Consider the following 21417-nt stretch of genomic DNA (forward strand, 5'->3'; position numbering starts at 1 on the left):
ATCGTTAGGATATCCATATGAGTTGCAAGAGTCAATTGCAGCTTGTAGGTCCTCTGCAGACAGGAGGTGGAAAAACAATAGAGAGGAGGTAGTGGTAAGTATCGGTGGGATCTCGGTGGTGAGCAGTGGGAGTGTCCTTGATTGTCAAGGTGATCCTGGATGTCCAGGATCTTGTAACAGTCTGGTGACCGAGCTCTTGTGTAGAGGTAGGAGTTGTGTTACAAGCTGCAGGATTTTGGAATTCCCCGATGATCTTGTACATTTCCTTTTTGCTGTGATGCGCCAATCAATGCATTTTGAGTAGGTTGCTTTTTTGCTTTGAGTACTTCCGTCCTGTAAAGGCGTAACTGTTGATGGTAGGTGGATTTGCCAGTTTGTAGATTGCTCCTTCTCCAGACTTTATACAGTTTCCAATTTTCCTTGAAGTGATTTAGTCTGGTGGTGAACAGTTTGGTTAGTTTCTTTTTTTGAGAGTTTTTGAAAGGTTTTTTAGGGGCAATACAGTCCAACGCGGAAATAATCCAGGTGTGAATATGGTGGAGATTTGCATCAATTGCGGTTGTTGGTCCATCTGCGGGTACAGCAGATTTGGTTCCTTCTAGTAGAAAATTGATGTGTATTTATTTCCATGGTCTGCTCATGGTCAATGGCTCTTTTGAAGATACTGCAAGGCATGGTGTCTGTGAATAAAGTGAATGGGATAGATAAGAGATCCCACAAGGGAGGTGCACTCGGGAGCAGACAGCAATTATGTTTGTATTACAAAATATTCCACCCAGGGCATGTCCAGCTATGTGTGTGGGACCCTTGGTCATCTGAGGTGTAATTCAGGGTCGTTCCAAGTGACTTTCTAATAGCTAATTATTTTCCGAGCCAGATGTTGAAATTTGAAAGTATAGTTAGTAGTTGAAAATCAACGGCCAAGATGGCGGGATTGTCAACAAAGTGAGGGTAATCTGTTGATTAAGAGAAAGTTTAGTGTAGCTGTGGGAGAGATGGAGCTGGTCAAAGCTAGCAATACAGTCTGTGATGGTGTTAATGTGTGGGAGAGGCTGAGACTATGAAGGAGTCTCTGTGCACCAGTGGTAGGCCACCTCCTTGTCTATTGTTGCACTTAGCACACATGATCTTGAAACCTGATGGGATACTCTTGTGGATAACCAGGGACTGATCACCTGAAAGCCAAGTGTCTGTGATGAAGACTATGTCTATCTGGTCTTTGGAAAAAAGTAAAACATTTCAAAGGAGTGCTTGAAGACAGACCGTGCATTTATTAGGAGGCATCTGTGAGAATTCACTAGGTGTTGTCACTTCTCCCCGAGGGGGCAGGAGCCCCTTCTCGTGAGCCTAGGAAGGTGAGGCTGCTAACCAATATGCCCCATACAGGTGGTTTAATGCGGGAGAACCTCATAGGGCCCTTCTGGAGAAAAGGACGACCACCTAAGTAAAAGCCAGCACAACACCCCGAACCTAATCCTCTCAAGCCCGTTACCACCTTTCCACCATCTCCCCCTTGATAGCACTTCTATTTGTTATTCTAACATAATACCAGTTACTTCTACTGGGACAAAGATGGCTAACAGTACATTTATTATGAATGACTCCAGTACTGGCACGAAAAAGATCACCCAAAGCATGAAGATTACCAGCAAAGCCAGTATTGAGACAAGGTGGCCACCAGGAACCATGAAGAATGCTGCAGAGAAGATACAGGAACGGTATAGACTTCTGCAGCGGAGTCATCATGAGAAACGCATACAAACTGACAAAGAGCCACATACCAGCACTAATGACAATCCAGCCCGGGAAGTTCAAAGGAGACAAAGAGGACACGGTGGGAAAGCAGAGAGCAGTCCGCTCCCAAAGGCAAGAGGCTGACAACGGGAGTACTTTGCTCGGTGTTTTGGAGCAGGTCAAGGATGTGACTGGAACGTGGAAGACGGTGGCGCGAGCTCTGGGAGGTGGACCGAGCGGTCCAGTAATGGCACCTACACCATTGTTGAACAGACCAGGAAGAAGGAATGCGGACCAAGGGCAGCAGAAGCCAGAGACGCCCATGCAGTCTGGCAAGAAGATACAAGCACCCAGGAAGAACCAGCCAAGAGTCCTGGAGCCAATGAAGGTAACGGGCACATCATGGGGACCAGTACGGGCTTGGAGGTGCGAAACCGCACGGGAGCAACAATAATAAGTATATTCCTTGTGGCGGTACTTGGGAAGAGAGTCAACCAAGTCGGCCTAGTGAGAAGGGAAGAGAACCAAGGCGAAGTCTATATTAAAACTAAGCATCTTCGTCGTGGCAGTACTTGGGAAAAGAAAGAAAGAGAATCAAAAGTCTGGCACCCGAACTAAGATGAAGACTGTAGTAATATGAGTCATCTTCCTTGTGACAGTACTTGGCAAGGCAGTGAACCAAGTGGGCCTAATAAAAAAAATAAAAATAAAAAAATAAAAATAAAAAGGAATAGAAACCATGGTCTGGGACCCAAACCAAAGTCCTCTACATCAGCATTTAAGGCATCCTCCTCATGGCATTATTTGACAGTAGAGTGAACCAAGAGAGGCTGACGAGAAAGGAGGCGTGAACAGGGTCTGGGACCCAAATAAGTACAAGGTGACTATCGGAGGGAGGAAGACCACGGACTGGCTAAGGAGAGACTGGGACTGCTGCGAAAGTTACTTAAGAAGACAGGGGAAGGGGGCTATTCATCCTGACCTCAACTAGAACTTTGTGTAAACTAACACCCAGGGAAAGAGTCATTCCCCCTGGACACGGTTGGAAGTTTGTTGAAACTAATACCCAGGAGATGGGAGTCATTCTCCTTGGAACCAGCTTGAACATTACCCGAAAAGTCAAGGGAAAGGAGTCATTTCTCCTGGCCATTTCTGGCATTGTGCATATATCAAGACCAAGGGAAGGGAGTAATTCCCCCCGTTACTGACTGGAGTAATGCAGAGACTTTCTTTTAAGACACCAGGACAAGGGAGTAATTTCCCCTGGTGAGAGCGCCTTAATTTTGATTAAGGCTTTTTAGTTCTAATAAGAGACAGAAGTAGGGTTTTGACTCAGAACGGTGACTTGTTCAGGTTATAGACATTCCGACAGATGTTTTAGTTTGAGGCAGGGACACCTCCTCTTAGAGTTAGGGATAGTTAGGTTTTTTAATTCAATCAAAGTCTTTGCCAACCTCCATGACACCTCCAGGTCAGTTGCCTTCTTCAGCATCCTTACACATCTTGTTCCTGTCACTCCAGGGTGTGTTTGGCTGGTTGGGACAGTGCTGTTGGGTTGTTCAAGGTTGCTTTTATTAGTTTTGCAGGTCTCCACATTAAGGCATTCAGACTCGGAGGCTTGGCAGATTCTTCGTGGGGTCTGGCCCATCTCTTGTCTCCTGCTGTGTGGTTGTGGTGGATGATGCAGGGTTTCTAGTGATGACTGGAGTAACAGTTATTGTTTCTTGCAGGTCCCGTCCTATGGTTGGTTGAATGGCTGTCGGGGTAAATGCAGGAAATTCTGTTCAGCCATTGGTGAGTTCCGTTTCTAAAATCAACGTTAAGTCATAGGAGCGTGGGTTAGCTGGATGCTTCAGGAGGTATCTGGAGAAGAAAGCAGTCAGCGGCCTCTTGAGGTGAGGTACTCGGAAACCTGTTAAGTCTCGGAATGCCTGAAAAGAAGGGGAAGTGAGAGCTGCTTCAAAATCTCTCCTTATTCTTTCTTCCTTTCCGATTCTGCTATCTTTGAGGTTTCTAGGCATCTTTCCATCCTGTGGTTGAGGATTAGGAAGAGGGGGCAAATAAGGTAGGGAGAAATGGCAGAGGTGATATTTAACTTTTTGATCTTCTTTGGGAATGTGTTTATGGTTCGTTTTATAGGTGAATTGGCTTGTAGACTATACAGATTTAATAATTTCCCATGGTTCAGGTTATGGAAAAGGTCTCTTCAGTGTAGCAGTATATGAAGCTATGGTCATGATGATTCCAGAATTTATTATGAATTGTTTGAGTGTGTGAGGGGCCTAGTTTCAGTGAGATGACTGATTAAGACACAATAGGTATAAAAGGTGTGTTGATTTAACTTGGTGCTGTTTGTTCAGGCAGATAGTGGTCCAACAAGTTATGCGTTGAAGGTGGAGTTAAAACACCCCAAGATATGAAGATATTATGGGAGATAGTATGGCGAGTTAAGGTTTGTAGGTGATTGGTAGGTAAAGCCTGTATGCATTTGGTACATAGGCAGAACTAAAAGTAAACTAATGTTGTACTAGTTATATGGGCAGCAGAAATAAGTCTGCAGTTATTGTGGAGGCACAAACACAGATTCAACCTCCCTAATTACTAGGTGTGCAGCCACATGATGGCGCTATGCAGCTGTTAAGCAGGTGTAGAAGTCAGTTATTCTACCATGCAGATGTTATGAGCAAAGCACTATGAGAAAGCTCCCTATGTTTTTGGTATACAGGCAAGTACAAATATTCTAATCTGGCTGTCTGCTTGGTGTTCGTGTATTCATATTAAGTTAAACAGTTGCTATGGATGCCTGCATAAAGACAATCAAATTAATCTGGCCATGTGCTAAGTAGCAGGCAAAACAGTGAGTCAGCTATGCTGTAGTGTTTGAATAGAATTAGTTAAATGATAGATGTGCATGGCTATTGTTTAAAAAGCCACGAAAGTGGCTTCAATCCTGTTTCAAAGTAGCTCCATGTTGTGTGTATGTGAAAACCAACACAATTACAAAGAGTATACAGGCAAATAATAGTGAGACGGACCAGCCTGTGTGTATGCCAGATGTGGGCTCCAGTGTAATTAGTCATACGCATGTGTGGCTTGCACAATGAATTATTCTAGCTGTGCGCTGCGGTATTAAGGCATAGATATCAGGATCCAAACAGATTTACTGGTACAGACATATACAGTGAGTAGATTCAGACAAATTGTGTGCCAAGAATGTAGGGGAAACTAAAGCATAGATTCACCTTAGCTGTATGAGTTTTCTTTGCCCAAATGGTGGTGACACTATGGACAGGGCTAGGGCCAACGGCCAACAAGCTGCCAGGAGACACACTTTGCTACTACCCTTAGTCTGGCTACGAGCAGTGCTTAAAATATGGCAAGTGGATGGTGTAGGGGAGGCATGGTATCACACTGACACAAAGGTACCATTTGTAAAACCTTTATTAAAGTGTCTGGGTTTGGAAAAACTCCAACTTTGCCCTATAACTAGGACTGGAGTAGCCTCAACCATCAAATAATAAATACTACTTGAGTCTGTCAAATCAAAACGGCCCATACTAATAAAACCTAATGCCTGCCCCATCTCTTGTACAGAATGTTTGTAAAGGAGAATATGTATGCAAAGGAAAATCAGTGTTCAAATATAAAGAAAACATGTGGCTGAGACAGTTCTACTCAACACGTTAGACAGCACGGATTAAGGGGGTCCCAAAGGCAGGGTGACGCACTCTGGCTTAACACAAAGGCAGTTTAAAACATAGATCGAGGCCCACCTGGCCTTGCACGTTAAAGTGTCTCTTTACAGCTTTGAAAACACAGTTCAACAAAAGGTTCACGCATATGTGTGGGATCAGACCTCTTAAAACAAAAGTTCAAGTCAGTCTCCCTCAGTCGGTTCAGACCACCTTTAAAAGCAAAAGTTCAAAAGCACTTGCAAGGGCTCCCTTTCCCAAGCTTAATTCATGTCCTTCAGGGGTTCCCTTCTCCTAAATTCTTACTGGTCCGGTCGCCCTCAGTCAGGCTTGGACAGTTTCCCGATATCAAAGACTTTCCAATGTGCGCGGCTTTTACTACAGAGTTCTGCAGTACCACTTCGACTTTCCTTTCAGCTCACACACTTGTGTTTGGCCCAACACTTCTTGGTCTGGGTAGTTCAACGTTAAACATTTTACTCTCCCCTTTTCTCTGGGTTAATTTTGATCACTTTGCATTTACAGTTCATTCACGTTATCACTACAAACATTTCACCTGTCACAGAGACATTCGAGTGGGCTACTTCCTTTTGCCGGACCACTCAGTTACTCAGTATCATTGATTTCACAGCTATCCTTACTTCAAAGTTCATTCACTGATCTGCCTTTCTTCGCATCTGAGCCACATGCATGCAACCTTCAATTGCACAATATAATGTTGTAACTTCAATCTTTCCTTAACACACAACGGTCTTTCATGACACTTGGCAACTCACCGGCTGTGTGAGTTTCTTTGTCTTTACCATTTTTCAATTCACGAGTCAAGGTTAGTACCACAGGCTCGGCCTTGCCTCGCCTCCCCAACTGTGCTGCTCATCCTGGAAGATCGCTGGCATCCTTGAAACACAATGCAGTCTTCTTGTTTGGGATACATCCTTCTCCGCATGTCTTTCACAGCCTTTTGGAGGCAACAAACTCCTTTAGGGAACTCCTGGGATTCTCCAACCTTTGCTCTCGTCCCTCGGTCCGTTGCTCTGCTCCAGCAGGTTCGTCTTCTCCACGGAAGTTCTGCACTTGCTCATGTTCCACCTTGCTCAAAGTGTGTCTCTATGTTCCGCCTTTTATCCGTGTGACAAGGGCTAATTGGTATCAGATGTATGCACTTAAAGTCAAATGCTTGACTTTGCCTGACCCGATTAGCGGGACATGTCCAATGCGATATATAAATGTTAGCCTCTTTAATGTCTGTCGCCCTCTTCCTCAGCCCAGTGTTTTGTGAAGAAAGGATGGGGCGGTGGGGAGTTGGGACACTGGAGAATCCTATAAAATAGGATGGGTTAGGTGTACAGGAAAGGGGGGGGAATACCACGTCACACCATTGGCTGCCTCGGCAACCCTCCCAGAAGCCTCTCACCCAGGTGAGCCTGCCGCACTGGCCCACCCCCCCAGAGTTCTGGATCCAAAGGCGATGGCCGTGCCCTGCTCACCCAAGAGAGATCCCTGGGACTAGCAGGTGAGACACCCTTTGGTTTCTCACATAGGGAAAGGAAAAAAGATGAAACTAAGAAAGGATTTAGGCCACAAACACAGTGCCCGCTAGGAGCAGTCATATTAAAAAAGCGGGCAGAATATAACAGTAAAAACACACATTTCCCTCCAAAAAGACAACAAACGGCCCCTACAAACCTTACCAAGTGATTCCTGCTTAGGATGGCAACAGAATCAAACATAGGACTGTTTAATCTCTCACAGTACCAAGGTGACACTAGCTTGTGGAACAACCCTATTCAACCAGAAATCTGTTTAGGTGGTGCTGCAGAGGTGGACCAACAGAACACCCACAGTTTGGACGATACGTTTCTCATCCAGTTTATTCACAAATACAAGGTTGTACACCTGAGAGAATAACAAAATAGAACCCCGCCCGTGGGCAACAGGGGAGTAAATTGCAAACTTAAAAGGATACCTCCACTCCAAAGTCTCTCCTTCCCACGTATTGTCTGCCGACAGCCTGCAGGCCCAGGCAGCCAAACAGAAGGAACCACTCTGACCACTCTATAGAGCTCCTGTGGGCCGTAGGAGATCGTTTACACACATAAGGGGATTTGTCTATAAACAAAACAAAGTGTCAGAAAGTTCAAACAAAGTGTATCCCTTGTCCTAGACAGACCAATCATCCTGAGTCCAAAAGTCCAGACCCTGTTCTCAGAACTTTGAGTCCTTTCGGGAAAGTGTCCAACAAAGTCACTTGTTTAACACAACTAAGGAAGTGAGTTTAACACAACTAAGGAAGTGCAGAGGGAGTCGTATTGAGTTTGTTCACCCAATACCCCTTAATTGTATCACCACCTGGTAAAGTGCAATGGCTTTCGATTGTCACTGGACCCCTTTTTTTATCAGGGTCTATTAATGACAAGCAGCATAGCCCCCCCACACCCCCCCACACACTGAGTGCCTTGGATGTCTACAGGGTTTAGCTTCCCCACCTAGAGCAACTATGGGAGGTGCCCAACCAACCCACACCACACCTCGGTTGGCACGTCTAGAATTCCTTCTTCCTTTAACTGGTACTAAATTGAAGGTCTTCAGAGATGCTGATAGATTGCTCACTACCAGACAAGTCTGACAGCCATGCCAGTCTTTTTTGTATTTTAAACCCCCGGGGGATATAGCACTAGACTTTCTTCTTTCAATTGTCAGACGATGGCGTTCCTGACTCACTTCTGCAAACTTTCTAGTACTCTCTAACTAGTCCCTGCAAACTGCTGCACAGGCCTCATCCTAGAGTTTGCACTTGGCTACTGGAACACTTTAGCCCCCCTGGAGCAAGCCCTCTACTTGTCTCTGGCCTAGCTCTCAAAATGACCCTTCTTGCTTTCACACTCCTGCTCTCACCCTCCTCCTGCTGCTACTCTGCACCTCCCCCTTCGCCGACTTCTGCTCCCTTTCCTATTGCACTCACTCTTGCTCCTCCTGCTCTTGCTCTCCCGGTCCTCCAGCATTTCTCTTTCTTATCTTCTTGCAGTCTTCACCTCTCTGTTAATTCTCCAGTCCCATTCCAGTTCTTCTCTCTCACTCCAACACCAACTCACAGGAACACTAGTGAAGTTCTAGCCCCTTTTTATACTGTGGCTACTACAGTGATTGTGGCATTACATATTCCGAATGGCTGGCTTATACCTCCTGGCTCACCCTGGCAGAGAATGACTCTGGATCTTTGTGCCCCCCCCCTCGACTCCTTGACTTAACTTCAGATAAGGGGAGTTTTCAAATGTTACGTTTGTGCACCGGCCCAGCCCTCCTTCAGGCCAGTCAGAAATATGGCTGCTTCCTGACCAAGTGCTCTGCCTGCCAAGTTCTTGTGAAAGTGCAATAGGGAGTTGGTTGTCCTCTCTCATCTTCCAAGTACCTTTTATTGAATGATGCTGTTGCCGATTCGTGAGACCAGTGTGAATGCTAGTTTTCTGCCCTGATGTAGTTTTTACTTTAGAGTCCTGTGTACAACTCACGTTGGGCTTTTTCCCTCATGTGCATGCTGTGCTACGACTCCCGTTCCACAAATGGCCTCAAAGACCACAGTAAGGCTCTGTGGTATATGTCTTTCCTCAGCTGCCTGTGAGAACCCTCTAACGAGGGTTTGGATTCTCCACCAGCTAACTGTAGCAGGTATATAACCCAGGTCTGCATTACCAGGAGTGGCAGAGCTGGTAATGGTCTGAGGCATCTCCCATTTACAACCTCCAGATGTCACATCACAGAGCAGGGGGCTCTCATGCAGCCTCCATAGTCCTCTAGTCACCCTGGGCTGATGCGGCAACAGTGACTTTGTCTCAATCTGAAGACTATGTATGAAGGTGCACAACCAAACAAATCAGAGTTCATTCCTGCCAGTCCTATTGCTTTCAATCATAGAAAACCTTTGTGTAATATCTGAGAAAGTCATCTGTACACATGGTGGGGTCAGTTCTGGAAGCAAAAACAAAAGAAAAAAGGACTTCATGTCTTGACACTGTTTATAGTATTGAGAAGGATGAAATGTCGCAGTTATTTTATTGACTCTGTTAGGTTGCTTTTGGAGCCGTGGGCCAAGATATATACAAATCAGTTGTGCTTTCAATGTTTTGTGCTAGAAAGCAGTACAAAACAGGGTGGTACCCTGTTGGCCTTCTTTGCTGAAATCGTTGGTTGGTTCTATGCTAAGAGCTGTCACACTTCAAGAAGGGTTTAGGTCTATCAACTCATTTTAGGATTGCTATTCTGTTTTCTTGTTCCAGATCTAAATCGCCAGCACCTTCTGTCTATTTCATCTTTCACAGCTCAGGCAATCATGTAACCTAGCAAAAGTATTCCTGTGCAGAGAAAAATGTGTATGCACCAACAAAGCATTATATGCTCAATATAAAGAATAGGTTTAGTTGTGGCTATTCATTTGTTGCAGATATAATCTCTGAAGAGAGTTTGGAACGGAATTTCCCCTGCCCAACCACTGCAATTCTTTTCAAATCAGTGTAAAAGGTGCATCTCACAGCAATTTCTCCAAAGATATAGGTTATAAAGGGAGCTCATCAACCAGTCCAAGATTTCAAGATTTACCACAGAACCTAGAACCTAGCAAAAGTATTCCTGTACAGAAAGAATAATGTTTATGTACCAAGAAAGCATTACATGCTCAATGTAAACCATAGGTTTAATTGTGGCTATTCATGTGTTGCCACTGCTCAGAGACAATGCAGAAAATGTTTTATGTCATTGGAGAAAAAAACCTCATGTATAGTATAAAAAACAAATATCACTTATACCTTCTGTGGTTGGCAAAGGAAATCAGATCTGATACAAAATGTGCAGATGGAATAATGGCAACTAAAAGGAATGTGTCAGAAAACATGCCAATGGGAGTTCATGTGCAAATTTAATGAAGTAATTGAAGGGCCAGGAGAACGTTAATATCACTTTGTGTAAGGATGATAATTGCATCAGAACAACTGCACCAGAGTACGATCAGAATGCATGTGGCCTCTGCTTACTATACAAATTACATTGTCCTATGAACACAGCTGTGACAATACTTAAACAGAACCAGCCTTACAGTTAAGAGGCATACACACCACCCATTTTTACTTCCTAAAAACAGGGAAATGTGACCAACAGAAATGGGAACAAAAGAACATATAGGAGCCTACCCTCTGCGCCTACCCAGAATGTTGCTGTAATATTTTTAACTCCATGACCAGCAGAGCAATGGCATAGGAAGGGCCTCCAATATTACTGCTCGATCTTAAGAGGAATTTTAATGGGAAAGAATACCTTTTAATAAGCATAAAGTACCCTCATTGGCACAGCTAATTACTTTTTTACTCCCTAAAAAAAAATCACATGATTCCAGGTAGGGAGCACAATATTTTCAGAGCCCTGCTTGCAACTCTGGCATAGGAAGGGAAATGAGGGGGCACACAATACAGCTTTTGATTTCTCTCTCTCTTCCTTACCACAGCCTATTCAATATTCAACAAGAGCATTACTGAGGTTTCTTATGAAGCAGCAAAGTAAAATCACATATTAACCTTTTAAGTTAAGAGCTGAGATGCTCAGAACTACAAATGATCGACTGCCTTCTTCTGCAAGTAGGAACCTAACTTCTGCAATTCCCTGTTGTCAGGTAAACAAGAAGTATGGGGACGCTAGAGGCAGAACATGCAGAACACATGACTGTATTGGAAAGACCTCTGACTTTTCCCCAGGGATGGACAGCCAGATATTTTTAAAGCGGTTTTAAAGCGGAAGAAGGGCTGGCTTAAACATCTGGGCCAAAGTATATGCCCAGGGGCGTACCACTGCTGTTTGAATCTTGTAAGGAAACATTCAACCTCACCAAAAGTGAGAGACGTCGATATACCAAAATACAACAGTGTGCCACAAACAAGGGCGGCAAGTACCGTACGGGATGCTTCATTACAACTGGCTCTAAGGAGTGGACTACATAAGAAACATATTTCATATATAAACACAAACGTAGTGAAAAGGTTCACCCAACAAAAACATTTCAATACATGAAGGAAAGGGAAGAGGAACTGGAAACCCATATCCCTCTAGAATCCTGGGCTAACAAATGAAATAGGACAAATAATTCGTTCCAGTGTGTTGCTAATAGGGAATGTTCATATAAGGTCTGTTTCCACAACTCAGAATGCATTCATAAAATGACCCCAATATATTCTCTATTATGCTGCAGAAACTGCTGAGAAAAAGGCACACTTGCATAAATCAGGTGGCTTTCCAAAAACAAAAATATTCTGGAAAGAAATAATGTCTAAAATTAAAGTCATCACAGGGTCAGCGTTGCTGTTTAATCCGTTGGTAATAGTGTTGGTTGATGTAGCTGAAGGGGTATTTCCGAAGTTAGGAGTAACGGCTGAATTGATCACCCACTTCACATAGATGCCAAGCTGACGATTGCCAGAAATTAGAATAAAGTGGAAGGCCCAATATTGAACATGTGATGGGTAAAGATGTGGGAAATTCAATGGTGCAAAAAGTGATGGCACTTCAAAAAGATTTCAGAAATACACACAGACAATGAGTCCATCTGTCTCATAGTGAAAAACCACATCAGGCCTTTAAGCAAACGCTTCATGCCCATTGCTCTTTTTATTGATGACCATCTTGCAATGTACATTTAAGTTAGCCTTCATGTTTAATGTATGTCAGATTCAAAATAGGATTATTAGACTAAGATGACTGACCCTGAACTGTAATGAAATATTACGCATCATAATGATGCACACAAGTTTGTGGACTCAATACAAACACAATATGCGTCAAGTAATTAGACCAAATAAGAGGATTCAAATGTCTGTTTTTTACTTTATTATGTTGATTTATTATGTTGATTGGTAGGGCAAAAAGGTTTGAAAAATAAAATTATTTAAGAATGTAGAGCTATGGTGGTACTGATAAACTGTGAGACCATGCAACCAGTGATGCAGAGGAACTTTGGATATAGTTTAACACCATGGAGAGTACAATGTTTTGGCAGAACAAGCTCAACTCACGATGTTTGGGGGAGGCCACAATGCAGTCTCCCAAAAGTTTAGATCAAAGGGGTGTTTATAAATGAAGATGATTGAGTCTTGCAAGTTTGCCGTTGTGAAATGCACTTACTGGCATTGTTCAGTCAGGCTGTAGATTCGCATCAGGGTAGATTTGCCGTATGATGTAGAGATTTCCCTGTCGGTAGGAGAGTTTAAGCCTATTCACAATACAGAAATCAGTACAAATTAGTGTGCGATCTGTAGAACACAGATTGAGCGACTTGCTCTCTGAAGTTAGGACAGTATTGGGGAACAGCCTACTCAGGTTTCAGCAGTACTTCCACCATTGCTGAAGTATATTTTCAGTGCCACTGCTTGCTAAAGCATTGTTTCCTCAATTGGTCCTCTTGTGGAAGTTGAGATGTTTCCTCTTAGAAGTTTAATTAAGGACAATTTGATCAATTCAGGGCAGGAACTAATGTGGTGAATTTAGTTCCTGCTAGCCGGCACCTGCTTCTGCTTTTACAGATGCCCCTCGTATGTAAGGTGAGATTTTAGCGAAATAGGGAATGTACTCATGATCATGTACATAACGCAGAACGACTCATATATAAATAATAGTCTTCATTACCTTAAACACTGCAATACCATCAAAATGAGATAGTCATCTCAGGGTGTTGGCCAAATTAAATCACCTTTACCCCTAATCTTTTCCACCCATGGAGATGGTATGCTAACCTCCCATCAAGTGAGGTGTGGTAGAAATGTTGATTTTGTAAAGAATTTTAATGAGGACCTGTCCCTTTTCTGTCGGTGCTAAAGAACAAATTACCTAACCCTCGGAAATGTTCCTCCCACATATTGCTCATCTATATCATACCATATCATCCATACCTCCAGAGCAGGTGCCATTTGGAAACTTTCCAGCCACCACATGGTGCAATTTAGCTCAGTCTGCTCCACTCAATGCCTCTAAGCCCCGCACATTAGGTAGAATGATGGTGCCACTATATATAGAGGTGCCGTGCTCCATGACCTCAGTTACACCCTTTTGTCCTAGCATGCAGACTCTGATGGACCGCAGTACCAACAGTTGTACTAGCAATCTGTCAAGTGGAGTGTTTGTAGGGCAATGAGGAATCTGTGGGAGGGACATCCATCAGAAAGAACATTACTGAGCGTTAAGTAATTTGTTTTTCTAATGGATGCCTTCCTCCCACAGATACCTTATCTTCAATAGGTTTCCATAGTAGTATGTAGGCCTAGAAGGGGAATAGAGAAAGAGGCCTCATCTATATCTGAAAATTCTGGCGGGCCACTCTACCAAAGCAAGCGTCCAGCCCAGATTGGGAATCTAAGCAGTAATGTTTGGCAAGCCGGTGCAATGACTCCCATATATCTGCCTGGCAAATGTCCAGGACAGAAGCCCTTCAACCTCCCTCCCTGCAGGGCCAAGCCCTCTGATCTCATGAGTCCCAATTACTTTAAACACACCTTTTCCACCAGATTGCAGCTCTTTAATATGGAGAGGATGATCCACCTTGATATGGTCCATTTAGTTGCAGTCCTGCCAGCACGTGCACCAGCAAAAAAAGCTGGCCTTCCTTCATCCGAGAGACGTAGTAGCGGAGAGGCCGCCGGGTCCAGCCAATAGAAATAATCCTCTGCCTTTCAAGGATGAGGTTGAGGAAAGAACACAGGAAGATGGATCTTTTGCGAGAGACGGAAATCCGAGACTACTTTCGGGAGGAACGACAGGCTCTCTCAAAAACACCTTCCCTTTGGAGAAAATGAAATAAGGGGATTTAACAGACAATGCCCGGAGCTCACTGATCCGTCTTGTAGAAGTGTTGGCTACCAGGAAAATCACCTGAAGGGTGAACAATCACAACAACCATGACTTGATGAGTGCTCAGTTTGAGCCCCTACATTCAACACCAAATTCATATACCACGATGGAACAAGCTTGCATGGAGGAAACAATTACTCAATACAAGCAAAAACCTCAAATGTGGGGATCCTGATGAATGAGCCCTACTTACAGGTCCTTTTAAAAACTAAGGTAATGGTTGGGTACCCCTGCACAGTGCCAGTCTGCAGGTCATCCAGGGCAATGGAAGCAGTCCAACAAAGAGGATCACACCATCGGACTCCGGTCTCTTACGAGAAGGACGCTGCCAGGAAGTTCTAGAGGAGATTTTCTCCCATTGACAAAGCAATCAGAGAAGAGAATCCTTAAGATTAGATTTAAAGAGGAAAGGGAGAAAGAGTGCAGGGAGAGAGGGAGGGCATTCCAGTGTCTTAGGGCCAATAAAGTAAAGATGTGAAAACGAGAAGAAGCACGGGGGGAAAAGGAACAGAAATACTAAATTGAAACTATGAGCAGAGCAGCACAGGCGGAGAATAAAAGGATAGAAGAGAGGAAAGATAAGGAGGGGCCAGACCTCAGAGACACTTAAAGACAATGCAGAGACTATTCAATAGTAAGTGCAAGTCAAAAGAAAGCCAGCGAAGAGAGAGGAGGGCAGGGGAAATAGGCTAAAATGGGAGGTGCAGAAAGAAGGCGGATAGAAGAATTTTAAACAGAACCTTTGTTTCTAGTGGGAGAGGCAATTAGTTTTTCTTCTCCAGGGCATTTCCTTTGCAGGGAGCTCTGGGGGACACGCTGGCAGTCGTCTCAATGTTTAACCTCCTCTATGCATTCCCACTGATCAGCGTCATTCCACGGGTTCTCAGGAGTCTGCACCTAACCAGGTTCACGTTAATATCTGCTGGGACTGGATCTGCTCTCCGAGTCAGAGGGGCAGGTCCTCCACCCAAACCTCGGCAGCCTTAACCTTAATGCTTTGCTTCCGAGAGGCGAAGATACAGGGAGTGGGATTTGTTGGAGGATACCTGTACATGTTCCCTTGGCTCAGAGGCTGCCAACAAGTCCAGTTATGCCTGCAGGTGGTGTACATTTTCAGGTGGCATTGGGAGAGCGATCTGGATCCTTTTACACTGTGGCTACTGGTTGCAAGTGTGTCCTCTCCCAGTATAGACTATAATGGGTCAAAAGCCTCCATTTGACCAAAGAAAATTCTATCCTCCGCCTCATCAATTATGTCTTTCATAGGGCCTGTAGAATACTCCCAAGAAGCTTCGGTGCAGACAAGGGAGGAGCAAGCACCCACCGTTTGATGTCAGAGGATGAAGCGGCTGGGCGCTGCAATGGGTCTGCACAAGTTGGAGCCAGGACTGTGCTCTTAAGTGTGTTGTTGCGGTTCTGTGCAGGGTCCCTGCCACTCGTTCAAGTGCAGTGGCCCAAGATGGCACGGCCAGCGCATTAGGTGAAGCAGCCAGCGCCTTAGCAAACATGAATAGCATAGTTAGCCTAAATGTCTCCCATTGCTCTGAGGTGAAGGATTGGGTTGGAAAGAGTACCTTTGGCGCAGTCTCTTTCAAGCAGTCCCTGGAGTGGCGACTTTTCTTCGAAGAACAAGTATGGTGCAGAGAGGTGTTGCTTGGTCAGCGGGACCTGTTGCGGTGCTTTTTCCTCCTTTCAGCAGGGGAACAATCTTCAGTCTTCCTTTCCATGCCCTGGCGACTGCAAACTGGTCCTTTCGACAACCTTTTCCTTGTGGAAAAAGGCAAATAACTTTGCAACACACTCCCGGATGGCATTTGGGTGCATGGACTGACACAACCCAAAGTCCTAGAGGTCGTGTTCCTCCCTCAAACAGTACAACTATACATCATGTGAAGTTAGAGATGGACATCTAATGTCTGCAATCTGTGCAGGTTTAGAAGACTGAGGCCTTCGCTGGATTTAGCATGGTGCAAAAGAAACTTGGATGACAAAGCAGTGTTCATGAAGCAAGCAGAGTGCATAGAAAAAAGGTCATGGGGCACAGTGCTTCAATTTATACTGGCATCTACATCATAGCCAATGTGGGGTGTGTTAAGGCATCCCGAGTGGTGTGAAAAAGTTTCTAAAGAGCAGCTAGGCTGGAAATATCGATCATCATAGATGAGGAATCTCTGGGAGGAAGGAATACATTCGAAATTATATTTTGTTACGGTACCTCTACATTACCATACATTGTTCACCAATCGAGGTTACTACTAGACAGGGCTTATCTTGCCCTGTGGAAGCAAAATGTAAAGTTACTCAACATACGGACTAGTTTACCCCTACTCTATAGTGCCCCTTCCTCATTACCTTGGGCTGCCACTCCAACAAGTTCAAGAGCTCTTTGCCTAGCAGATTATAAAGAGCTTGCAGAGGACTCAGTGAGGGAACATCCATGCATAGATCTTTGCAATAAAAGGGACTGGAGACTGGGAGCAGTTGACCACATGAGGGAGGGGCTGGCACATTGGCGTTGTCCTCAAGTGCATCCTCCAAGTTTCTTTTTTTAATCTGCTGGGCAAAGTGCTCTAGTCCTGTACCCTTTCGAATGACAGCCTAAACATACAGATTTAAGGGACAGGACATAGAAGTAGAACTAATTACCACTGTGCAAGTTCATAGGAAGTGCCCCCAAACTCCTGATATTTAACCAATTAGGTAAAGACATTGGTTCTGAAGGTGGCTTGGTGTGAAATCCAAGATGGCAGTACTGCATGATATTTTGGCAAAACACACTTTTCCCACAAAAGAAATGCATGCCATCACATGCTTGATGCCATTACTTCATTTTGAGATGGCACAGTTTCATTATCGCAAAATGTACTGCTCCTCTACTTGCTGTGCACTCATTCTAAGCTCCCAATTGCTGTAACAAAAATATGCAATACTGCAACTCTACATGCCATATGCAGTGCAGCCACTGAGAAACTGGAGCATTACAGTGCGCTGCAATCATAATTGTTATGTCAGAGCTATGCAAGATGGCAGTCAGGTGTGAACCTGAGTAACCCACAAATGTCAATACGTTAGGAATCCAACAAGACTCACTTATGCTCCTCATTGACAGATCGACAGAGGCAGTCAGGAAGGGTGGCAGGTGAGGAACTGATGATCAATGAAAGCACTTCAAAACCACATTCATATTAGGATTGCTTCTGTGGGGACTAGAGTTATTTTCCCCAAATAGCACTCACTCTACACCAGAAAGTAACACACCAGTGGTATGTGCAAAATGGTCCATGCAAACCTCTAAAGCACCTCTCAGTCACCGCTAGTTTCCGCAGAGGTGCCACTGCAATCTTAACATATGCAGACCCCCTTTCAGATTATTGTTAGGGGAGGGACACAAGGCTCAGATTTATTCCCGCTGTGGGCCCCGGGCCCACCTTCACTTCACTACTTGGATTTTGTGAAGCACTTTTCCCTTGGGAAGAATAGAGCACTCAGGATCCTCTCTCGTAGCCAATCTGCCACAATGGGCAGCAGTAATGGCCCACCAAACAGACTGCATAAAGAGCAAGGCCTTCTTGGGTACCAGCCCCAAGGCAACATTGGACACACTAGTGGATGGTGTTTTGTAAGACATGTGATCAAGACCTGTACCTCTTACCAAATCCCAATCATATTGTGTAATGAACATTAATTATTTGGTTTCTGCATGAATGCTTGAAACTCCTAATCAACGTACCCGCTTTATCTCATTGTCTCCTGCAAAAGAATTCCCAAATTGACACAAAGGCCAAAAAGCTACAAAGAGAGGGGATGTAATAAAATAAGCTTGGGGGACAACAGCAAACTGGTTGAAATACAGTTGTATCCAATTGAGGAAGATAAGATAATGCATCAGGCTGGCAGTAAACTGTACTTGCAGAAAATTAGGCTGCTTGGAAAGACTTAGGTGGCGAAGATTGGCAGAGAATGTGTGGCCTGAACTTGTGATAGACTGTGATGATATGATATGGCATTTATAACGCGCCTATACACAAGTATTAATTGCACAATTAATGAGACATTAATGCTGGCCAGGCAGTTATCTTTTTACTTTAATGTGCATCTTGGAGGGATGTGCTCTGCTTACTGTACCTGATGCCTTTGTTCCTGCAGCCCCAAAGTTAAAACATAGGTTAAAGGAGTGAGCCTTTAGCTCTGGGGATAGGTGCTGGACAGGGTCATATAGCCACACTTTCACAAGGCGTCTGAATCGGGTAGTGCTACCCTGAACACTGCAAGCAGTGCAACGCCTTGGGGACACTCAATTATATAATCGCATGACCGGAAGCAATATTCCTTCTACTGCATCGCCTTTCTTAAAATATAAATATAACCATTCCATATGCTTGTCCTCTCACCCCAACTCTATGTACCTACTGTTCCCATCACCCTTCAAAAATAAATCCCTCGGTGGGCATACTTTTTCAGCCAAGACTCTTTAATAGGGGGCCTCCCAACCAGTTTACCTCTGCCATCTTCTCAGTTAGTAATAGCAGATAGAGACCTTCTGGTGTCTATAACAATGAACAAAGCACAACATAATGTATCATACAATCAACAAATGCTTTTCTTTACTAACTTAGAATTATGTTTAAGGATAATCATGCACACTGGGTAAAATAAAGAACAGGAGGTTTCTTATATACTGGGTTACGTTGGAAGGCTACACTTACATATTCAACACATCTTAGTTGAGGGGAATCCAAAGTGGCCGTGCATAGTGCAATATTTAAAGAAAATAGCATGTCAAGAACAATAAGGTTCCTTAAAGCATGTTCATCAATTTTACAGCAATTTCATTAAATTCACACATCGTATTTCTGTTGAATTATCTGGAAAAAAAGGGAAGCAGAATGGTGAAAGGATCAACACTTCCTCTATATATGCACTAAATGAGGATTTATATTAAAGTTTCAAAAGAACCCACATAAAAACATGTTATTTTAGAATTCTAAAGTAAGACAGACCCACCAGAGGGGAAAAAGGAAGTTCATGGGAATAAAACCATAGAATCAATCAATGGAATAAGCTGCCCACTGTGAGGGAGCTAAATATGGGGACAGATCAGGTCAAGGAATCAGAGATATATTCAATCAATCTTTAATAAACACATATACAATTACCATACAATTAAAAACAGCTTAAAAACACATAATTGATACTAAACATATCCAGTTAAAGTGCATAATATTTTACTAAACATCCTAGGATGTAAGCAAAAGTGCAATGTGCCTAACTTAGTTCAAAAGTGCATAAATTCCGTAATTCATCCTTAGGAGAAGTTTTGCAAAGCAGGAATAGAATCATTAGAAAGCTGCTCACAAAGGAGCTAGTGACAACGTTTTGTTGCAGACAGCAGGGTTCAGTGGCAATATCCTTTTGGTAAAGAGTCTTTACCAGGCCATAATCTGCAGAGACTGCATATTTGGGTCTAATACTGGTACTTCAATATGGAGAGAATTCCCCTTCTTGGAAATACTACCAGGAATGGAAATTGGACCACACTAAGAACTGAAGGATACATTTCTCACATTTATAATTTAAGGCTATATTTAGGATTATATACAGTTTCTTTGGGCAGGGGATATTGAGGCATTTCAATGTTTGATGCTTTTGTGTTTCAGACCGCTGTACAAAACTGGCAGTAGTAGCTCTCATACAGGAGGCGATATTGCATGATATGTTGTTGCTGGCCCAGCACAAGAGAACAGTGCAAAAGCATGTGGGGTGGCCTCTTCTGTGGAATGTGCGATACAGTTTGAGAAATTGAGTCCAATTCCATCCTAAACAGCCTGGGTTTCTGGATTTTTCATCAGATTATCAAGCTACCAAGTGGCATGTTTAAATTGATGAACGAATTACTGAAGAAACAGAAGGCCTCGTTGAGAAATTTACATCGAATATCTTCCCAGGTGCTTACACCAAATTGATATTTAGTGACTAAATTATGGACCTCCTCAGCAGTGTCTTATGTACACTAATCTCTTGCCTTTTGAGTTTAGGAAGAAGGAAAAGGTCCTATGTAGGTTGACATCTGTGCAGGCTTGATTCTGTGGGTCATATTTAAGTATTACTAGACAAAGAAATCAAATAAGTTGTTATGAAGGTAAGATGGTGCACCCATCAGTACAGTGAGACAGGAAGGGAATAAAGCTCCATGGAAGGGAAGACCTGCCAGATATGTTTCAAGAAATTGTCAGGTCCTTTGGTAACAAAAATGGTGCACATATCTCCATGTCCAATTAACACATTTCAGTTTAAGATGGGGGCCAACATACTTCTGGATGAAGTTTTCTGTGGTCATTCAAGTTTAGCTGGACCGCAGACCATTCTTTGGGGGATGATGAATAAAAGCTGTTCTGAATATGGAATCCATGTACAAACTATGAATGAGCATATAGTTTATTTGAATTTATTTTGCTCTTAATAGCATGCGGAACAGTTCAAGACATAGATGTGAAACATGGTGTGCAATACTTGTTAATTGCTTCATCCAACAGTTCCATATTCCAATCCTATGAGCAAGGCTTTTGTTCTGTTCACCACTAGTGTAAAGTGGAAATATTGCACTAAATGCATGTTACATGCGCCTTCATACAAATCAAAAACAAATATGCTTTAATGGGGGTTTGCAACTGGTTCCAATGTCACAGTAACATCTACCGAAACCCCAAGGGAGTTGGAGTTGAATAGCCACGGGTATTTGACTTAAACAGATGACCTACCTTTTGTTCTTAAGAGAAAATGCCTAGACCATGTACTTACTTTTTGGGTATTTGAAAGAGACAGCAGAAGCTTCAAATCATGATGAACACAGGAAGTAAAGAAATGGTGGTAGAAATGATTCTACACAGAGTCCCCTAACAGTTATATTTGACACCCTTAAGCTTCCCATAGTCATTAAGAGTATTTGCCTCTCCTGACTTCCGTTGAATTGTCTCACAAATAATAATTGAGGTTGTTCTGAATACAGAGTTCATTGACACAGCCTCACTGAGTAAATCGTTAATTGTGCCAGGCATTATACAGAACTAGAAAGAATGGCATTCGATTTAAGAATGATGTCCAGGAAACCACTTAT

At 43.5% G+C, this 21417-nt stretch overlaps 1 protein-coding gene across 1 annotated transcript in view; it reads right to left on the reverse strand.

Moving 5' to 3' along the window:
- Positions 1-21417, reverse strand: part of PCCA (propionyl-CoA carboxylase subunit alpha) — a 3020006-nt gene that overhangs the window by 1950713 nt on the left and 1047876 nt on the right. The window lies entirely within an intron of this gene.

Source organism: Ambystoma mexicanum, chromosome 7p, assembly GCF_040938575.1.
Source record: "Ambystoma mexicanum isolate Mex_15411 chromosome 7p, UKY_AmexF1_1, whole genome shotgun sequence".
NCBI lineage: Eukaryota > Metazoa > Chordata > Amphibia > Caudata > Ambystomatidae > Ambystoma > Ambystoma mexicanum.